This window comes from Prionailurus bengalensis, chromosome B2, assembly GCF_016509475.1.
Source record: "Prionailurus bengalensis isolate Pbe53 chromosome B2, Fcat_Pben_1.1_paternal_pri, whole genome shotgun sequence".
NCBI lineage: Eukaryota > Metazoa > Chordata > Mammalia > Carnivora > Felidae > Prionailurus > Prionailurus bengalensis.
In genome coordinates this window covers 90862304-90871291 of record NC_057349.1, presented here as the reverse complement: position 1 = coordinate 90871291, position 8988 = coordinate 90862304, and the positions used below count along the sequence as shown (strand labels likewise).

The following is an 8988-nucleotide window of genomic DNA, read 5'->3' as shown; positions in this document are numbered from 1 at the left end:
TAAAACAATAATACTACAGTTTACAAATCAAGAATGCATGTTGTAAAATGTGTGTCAATTCTAAAGAAAAATAAAAGAGTACATAGTTAAGAATTGACAGGAAAATAAATGAATTAAAATTCTTTTTTTTTTTAATTTTTTTTCAACGTTTATTTATTTTTGGAACAGAGAGAGACAGAGCATGAACGGGGGAGGGGCAGAGAGAGAGGGAGACACAGAATCGGAAACAGGCTCCAGGCTCTGAGCCATCAGCCCAGAGCCTGACGCAGGGCTCGAACTCACGGACCGCGAGATCATGACCTGGCTGAAGTCGGACGCTTAACCAACTGCGCCACCCAGGCGCCCCTGAATTAAAATTCTTAATTGAACTTTTGCTTCAGATACATACAGAACTTTCCCTGCTACTTTAAAGAGCTAGAAAACTGGACAAATGATATGAAATAACGATTTTAATGCATTAGAATAAAAAGCGGCACTACACTGTGATCCCTGAGAAAAGGAAAATAAATGAGTAGGAACTACTATCCCTGGATTTCCATATGGAGTCACTTTCAAGATTACAACATGGAAGGATTTAACCAAACAGAATATGGATGTCTGACTGAATTGAGGAACTAGAAATCAGAGTTTGAGGCAACTGAAGTTGCTGGCAGTAGTGGGACAAGGTACCATAGAAAAGTAAGATATGCAGAAAAAGAGATCCAGAAATCTGCATAGGATCTCTTGAATGGGCTGCTAAACAACAAGCTGTATATAGATAGGGTAAGAGTGGACAAGAACAGGCAAAAACTATCAAGAACCAGCTGATCCATTCCAAAGCTCATGCAGGGTTGGGAGACATTCGAGTTCCAACCAGTCACGGTTAAGGAGCTCTTCTGATTATCCAGAGCATTCAGTAAGATTCCAGAAGGGTCATGACTTAGCAACAGAACTAAACTGGCTCTAGAATAAAGACTAGTTTCAATCTACTTTCTTTTAAAAAGATGAAAAGAAATAAAGGGGAAGAAAAGAGATGAGAAATTTGAAAGAATGAAGATGATCCACAAGAAAAGACACAAATCTCATCAGAAAGCTGTGCCAACACCAACGCTCTCTGCTGAAGATGTACTCTGGGTCCTCTAGGACAAGGTAAGAGCAATATTATTGGTAAAAAAAAAAAAAAAAAGTAAACAGATTGCTTAGAGCACCACTATCCAATTAAAATTTAGTGCATACCACACATATAATTTTAAATTGCCTAGTGGCCACATTGAAAAAAACAGAAAAAATTAATTGTAATAGTCGATTTTATTTAACTTGATAACAAAATACTACTATTTCAGCATGCAACCAATAGAAAATAAATTATTATTGAGGTATTTTACATTTTTTTCTTACAAACTCTATGAAATACAGTGCATATTTAGACTTTCAGCAATCTCAATTCAGACTAGCCTCATTTCAAATGCTTTACAGCCATGTGTAGCTAATGGCTACTATTTTGAACAGCACAGACCTAAAGTTGAAAAGTCTGGCGTTGTTAGCTATATACAGGAGTTGTTTAGGAAAGCCAGTTCCTGGGGACCTTGAGCTCATAGGAAATTGTAGCCCCTCCAACTGGGGATAGAAAGTCATAATTCCCTTGGGAAAGTAATCATAGGAACTGAGTTTGGATTCAGCCCTTTTTTATCTTCCAGGGTTATTTCTGGGCAATCCTGTTTGTTATATCATAGAATAATATTGTTAATATCTAAAATACTTAATTAATGTGTCTGTCCCCTTTCATTAAAATAATGTATCTCTTCCAAAAACTTCATTAGACCATGAGATAAACAGGAACAACCCACTGCAAGAATGTCCAATCTTTCAGAGTCATTGACCACCAGAACTCATCAATGGGAATTATATGCACACTGATGAAGATCATTTCCATAATGGATTATATTTAATAAAGGCACACCATTTATTGGAAAAATTCACCTACTTTACTACGTCTATAGATAGTATACTTATACTATTTTCTACTATCTATGGTATACTATCTATAGACAGTAGTAAAATAGTAGTCTAAGAACTATAAATAGACAATGAAAGGGGGTAGCTCCCGGGTATAAAACTGCGTGTGGGGAAAATTTATAGATCTTAGTCACCAAAGGGAGATAGGTCTTTGGTCTCTAACAGTAATTGGCCACATTTCAGTTAAAAGCCACAAAGTCAGAATTACTCAGAAGGCTTGTTTGGGTAAGTGCGTACAATATGGATATCGTCTGGCTAAGGATTATAGAGGTCCTAAAGACTATGGTTAAGTCTCTCTCATCAGTACATGTGCTTGCTGAGTCTCTGAAAGTTTCCTTTCAATTTGGTGTTCAGGCATTCTTTAGCAATTTTCAGATTCCTTAGACTGCTTCCTTAACATGTCTATTTTAGGAGTACACAGGAAAAATAACACAGCATTTCTTTAAAATGAGCATCTAAAACCTCTTCAGTTACTTTCACGGGATTCTTTCACAGAGCCGGGATGCTCAATTCAAGGCTGTGGAAAATGCTCCTTTCTAAATGGCTTTCGTTGGAAAGTTCATGCAGCTGAGAACCTAAGCACACCCCCAGGTACACCCCCAAATATGACTATGTAACTTTGAACTGGAGGACTGATATCTGCATACTTTTGACTTCAATGCAACAACAGGGGTCAGGAAAAACCTAATGAGGAAATTACTGCAAAATTATTAGCAACAAAGACATCAACAACAATTCTGGTATACAGTATCTATTGAACGCTTATTACATGCAGACATTGATCTAAACATGTCACATTTCCCTGATTCTACTTGTACACCAACCTTTGAAAGAGGTACTCTAAGTTTCCCCTGAGGGAATATTAAGAAGGAAAGTAACTTATCCAAACTCACCACACTAGTAATGGTAGAACTGGGGTTTGGACGCAGACAATCTGATTTCAGATCTCATGCCACTTCTTGCTACACATACTTACTAACTCTCACTTGTAAAGGAGCTAAATCCCACTTACACAGTTGACTTTTGAACAACGCCAGGGTTAAGGGCACCAGACCCTAAAATTCTGTGCATAACTTTTGACTTCCCAAAAACTTAGCTACTAATAGCCTATTGTTGATCAGAAGACTTATGAATAACATAAAGTCAATTAACATACATTTTGTATGTTATATGTATTATATACTGTGTTCTTACAATAACATGGGGGAGGGGAAGGAAAAAAAAAAGAGGTTAGAGTGGGAGAGAGCCAAAGCATAAGAGACTCTTAAAAACTGAGAACAAACTGAGGGTTGATGGGGGGTGGGAGGGAGGGGAGGGTGGGTGATGGGTATTGAGGAGGGCACCTTTTGGGATGAGCACTGGGTGTTGTATGGAAACCAATTTGACAATAAATTTCATATATTAAAAAAAAGACATCTTTAATCAAAAAAAATAACATAAGGTAAAGAAAAGAAAATGTTATTAAGAAAATTATAAGGAAGAGAAAATACAATTATAGTACTATACTAATAAAAACTCTGTGTATTGGCAGTGCTCTCAGTAGTTCCAGGAATCTGCCTCTTGCTTCAACAGTTTTCAAATGGAATATACTTAGGGATATCCCTTCTTCCAGCCTCCTACCATCATTCAACACCTTTCCCATTTGCAACTTTTGGAACCATCTTCTCAGCCATCCTCTGCCTCAGGACCAGCCAACACCATTTTTTGAACTTAGCTCCTTATTGCCGATCAACCGTGAGCTCTCAGATGCCTCAGAATTATTCCACTGGGGTGAATTCAGGCCACCATTAACCACTGATCAGCATGCATCTGCAGGCCTCCTACACCTACCTTTCTCTGCTTCTATTTCCACAGTGGCAATGTGACTCTGGAGGGCATTGGCCACTTCCAGAGTTGGCTGAGGAGAAGCAGGAAGGCACCAACGAAAATCAAAGTGGCAACTGCACCCTCTTCCAGGATGTACAGAAGCTGTCCCAAGATAAGTGGGTAAAACCCCAGAAGCCATGGAATTCACCATGGTCCAAGAGAAGGACCTCAATCAGGCCCTTTTGGAGCTGCATGCCCCGGGTTCTGCCTGTGACAACCTCATATCTGTGATTTTCTAGAGACCTACTTCCTAGATAAAGAGGTGACATTCATCAAGAGGATGGTGACTACTTGACTAATCTCCACCAGCTAGCTGGCCCCCAGGCTGGGCTGGGTGAGTATCTCTTTAAAATTCTCACCCATAAGCAGTATTAGGCATCTCCAGATCCCAGCAGTCCCATTTGGCATCCCCCTGGTGTCAAGGCATTTGTCTAACCCTCTCCCAGCAGCCACTAAGCAGCTTTTTAACCACCTGGCACCTTCTCCCAAGCCCTGGGCCAAATGCAAACAAGAAAGCTTTCTGCAGGAAAAAAAAAAATCCACACATAAGTGGATCTGCACAGTTCAAATCTGTGTTATTTAAGGGTCAACAGTACTTCAAAATCAATCCAGATTTCTCCAATAACCCTCTCTGCACCCCATTCTGGATCTAAAACTTAGCTAAGTATCCATCTTCTTTCCTCTCAAAGCGTTACTCATTCACCACACTTCTAGTATTATTTGAATTATCTATTTAATCAGTGTGTCCCACTAGATTTAAATTTCTTTAAGGCAATGATTTTAAAATGAGAGTGATTTTGCCTGCCAGGGAACACTTGGTAGTATCTGGAGATACTTTGAGCTCTCACAGCTGGCAGAGTGGTGCTACTGGCATGTAGTAAGCATAGGTCTATGATGCTGCTAAACATTTTACAGTGCACAGGACAGCTTCCCACTAGAAAGAAATATCTGGCCCAAAATTTCAGCAGTGTTGAGGTTAAGAAACCCTTCTTTAAGGCAAGACCAGCCATAATTGTTGTATTCAGCACCCAATGCAATATCTGGTACGTAGCAAGTGCTCAATAGATGCTTGTGTAACAAACTCAAAAGATATTGTAGGTTAGAAAAGTATGCCTAATTTTCTATTCACTTGAAAATTCCTTCCCTAATCCTCCCAGACTGAGTCCTCCGTCCTTCATGAACTATCATCACCTTGAGTCACCTACCTAGAAAACCTCTTTGCATTAACACGTTTGTTAGATGACCTCCTAATAGGTTTAGATGTCTTTGCATCTCAGTCTCTGGCTTTTAAATATATTTTTAAATATATTTTTAAAGAGTACATAGAGAAATACCATAATTAGGTAACTTGTTAGGAATGCATAGTTCCTCTTAGTCCCAAATCCTATAGGGCATGCGGCCACAAAGGGAAGAGGGTAAGATCATCCGGGTAGAATGAAAGCGGGTCCTGATGTACATCATTATACTTTATTTTCTAGTTTTCTATTAGGTAAACCTCTAATATTCCATTGTATAGAAACTATTACAGCTGTCCCTACTCAATTTCCTCTCAAACTTACATTTCCTCCATTAAGATTGTGATGTTATTTTTATCTGTCTTTCACAGGTCTGAAAAAGCTTGTTGCTGAAACTGGTGTCAGGACACTCCACAGTAGGGAAGTTCTTGGTTTTCTTGCAGAGGTTTAAGCAAGCATTCTCCTGCAAACTTGCTTCAGGAAAAAGCTGTGATTTTTCTCATTGAAAACAGGAGAAATAGAATCAAGGACCATAAGTGGTTGTTCATGTTTAAGAACAAGAAAGTGAAAGTCTTTCTTGTAAGGCATTCAAAAATGTCTGTTAAATTTTATTGGGTTATTAACAACATAGTCAGCTTCTTCTCATTAATGGTTTGGCTTGAAAGTAGCCTAATATTCTAGTATTGGTAGAATAATGGTAATCTTCATGTCCATCATATTTTTGAGAATTATGACCTGTCGTACTCTTTTCTTAGCTTAGTATTTCAGTCTTTCTTAGGTTGCCCAATCCTTCTTTCTGGTTTAAGATTTAATTAAAATGTTACCCTGGTGTGTTTTAACCACTAGATTAAAGACCATTTGTCATTAGATCATTCTTTCCATAGAAGAAAATGCCATTACAACTTCTACCTTTAGCTATGACAAAACGGCTACTAGCAGATCAAAACACCAAAAGCAACTAGAAAAGACAGATAATTTTTAAAAATAATTTTCGAGGTATTGGAAAGCTTCAAAGCAGCCAGCACTGCTGCTCCTTCAAAGGAGTCCTGGCACCCAAAGAAACAAAGTACTTATTGGAATGAGCTTGACATCCTGTGTTCCAGTTTTCCCCTTTGAGGCATTTCCTAAATCTTTAAGGATTTTGGCACAAGAAACAAGAGACTGGTGAGTAAAAGAAGCAGAAATTAGTGGATGAGTAGAGCATTCAGTGGTCTCAAGTTTCTGGGGAAATACAATTTGAGTTCAGATCTGACAAGGCAACCAGGACTTGAGAGACAAAATATCTGTATTGAGGAAAGGACAGTTTTTAATCAGTGGTGCTGGGGCTATGGCACACCTGCATGGGGGAAAAAAAAGAATCCTGACCTTTACATTGCACCATCAAAACAAAAACAAAAACAAGTCCCTTCCAAGTATATTTTAGGTTTAAATGTAAAGTTCAAAAGTGAAAGCTTCTACAAGATATCATGGGAAATTATATTAAGGTTGACAAAAATTTTGTGAATAGGACCTCGAAATCACTAACCATAAAAGATTGAGCAATTGGGCTATATTAAAATTAAGATTTTTTTCCCCAAAGGACACCTTTAAGAGAATAAAAAAAAGTAAGCCACAGAGTGAGAAAAAAACAGTTTCAATTCATATATCCAACAAAGAACTTGTGCTAGAACATATAAAGAATTCCTACAAATCACTACAACCCGATTTTAAAAATGAACGAAAGACTTGCACGGGCACTTTATAAAATATGGTATCAAATGGACAATAAACATGAATATGTGCTCAAAATCATCACCCATCATGGAAATGCAAAGTAAAACTACAATAGTATAGTCATGGCTAAAGTTAAAGAAGGGTAACACCAAGTGTTCATGAGGTTTTGGAAAACTCAAACTTTTATACAGTGTTGTGAAAACGGGAATTGGTGCAACCGCTGTTTAGTAATACTGCTAAAGTTAAATATATGCATAATTTATGATTGAGCACTTCTACTCCCATATATATATACTACATAGATGCAAAAACATGCTCATCAAAAAAAAATGCTCTAGGCACCTGGGTGGTTCATTTGGTTAAGCATCCAACTCTTGATTTCAGCTCGGGTCATGATCTCACATTTGTGAGATGGAGCCTATCATTGGGCTCTGTGCTGACAGCCAAAGAGCCTGCTTGAGGTTCTCTCTCTCTTCTCTCTGCCCTTCCCCCCACTCATACACACACACTCTACTCTCTCTCTCTCAAAATAAATAAATAAACTTTAAAAAGTATGCTCATCAAAAGACATTTATAAGAATGTACATTGCAACACTGTTTGTAATGTCACCAAACTGGAAATGATACAAATGTCTTTCAACAGTAGACTGGACTAATAAATTATAATATATCTTCATACAAAGCAATATTAACTAGTAATAAGAATGAAATATTATTTCAAAACACAGTAACAATATTGACAGTCTCAATGAAGGAAGAAAAGCAAACAAAAAAGGAATACAGACTATATAACTTATTTAAAGCTCAAAAACACGAAGAATTAATTGGTGGCAAAGAATTCAAGATAGTAGGCAACATCTCCTGCCTTTGGGAAGGGATCTTAAGAGGAGGGAAAGGCATGAGGAAGGATTCTGAGCTGCTGGTATATTCCATTTCTTGATCTGAATAGTGGCAGTGTAACCACTAGTGAGAAAATTTCTCTGGGATATACACTTAGGATTTGGCATAATGTTATATTTTATATATGTATGTTATTTTTTTAGCATAAAGTTTATGCTCTAAAAATTATATTATGAGTCACATGGCAAAACAGTGTTCATGTCATAGGAAAAGCCCATAGAAGTTGTACTTTGGCAGTCAGGTTGCAGAAAGAAATCCCTATCTCAACATGATTAGTTTTTCTCAAATTATTAGTTTTGATTAAGGTAACTTTTCTTCTTCCTATACATTTTCACCACTTGACATTACGTTATATACTAAGTTGTTTATTGCTTATCCTCCTTAACTAGTAGCTAAACTACCTGAAGTCAAAAGGTTTGTCAATTTTATTCAGTATTTGTCTATTTCTTCATACTCAGCATCTAAAAAAATACATAAAAATCCTTCATAAATATTTATTGGATGAAAGAATGAAGCTAATTATGGCATTAGAGGTCATTGATGCTTTCATTTAAATTTTGTTTGAATTGCACACACACTTAACCTTACAGAAAGTCCTCAATAATTCTAGATTTTAAGCAACTTATATGAGGTGGATAATAAGTAATTAAAATTTTTAAAGTTCTGGAAGATAACACCATTATTCTGCTTACTAGCTACAATGAAGACACATGGGGAGAACAGAAAGCATTATAATTTTTTTTTATTTGAGGCACTTTCTTGCCAGCCAGATTCCTCTCTACAGAATTTTTAGTTTCTTAAAGGGAGAAAATAGTTCTTGTCTGTCATTCAGAGAAAAGGGAAGAAAATATAGCTCAATAGCTATAGCATAATGACTGGACTAGTGTTTAAAGTAATTTGATCACCTGCTGACTGCTATATACTCCTACCTAAACCACAGAGGAAAGGTGAAGTAATGGTGGATAGTCTAAATAAGAATACCCCCTTTACGAAACAGATGACATAAGCCCTATCCTTATGGGCCAGGTGGCCTGAGAGTATGTGATCTCTGAGCAGCACAGAGGGGAAACCAGAGAGCTCAGAGAATCTCTATGCAGCCTGCCTGGCATAAGGTAAGACTATAAAAGTGGCCCTGAAAGAGTGAGCAGAGAGAAGCAGCAGCAGTGGCTATTGCAGGGCATTATAGGGAAACAGTGAGTCACTTAGTATAAACAATAAAGGAGAGAAAAATTGGATCAGAAAGAAAAGGCCAACAACTAGAGCATTTTCAGGAGAAAGG

General features: G+C 37.4%; 1 pseudogene; it reads left to right on the top strand.

The window, feature by feature from the left end:
* The first annotated feature begins 2784 nt into the window (after positions 1–2784).
* LOC122490510 lies at positions 2785–4236 on the top strand (annotated as a pseudogene).
* Positions 4237–8988: the final 4752 nt, after the last annotated feature.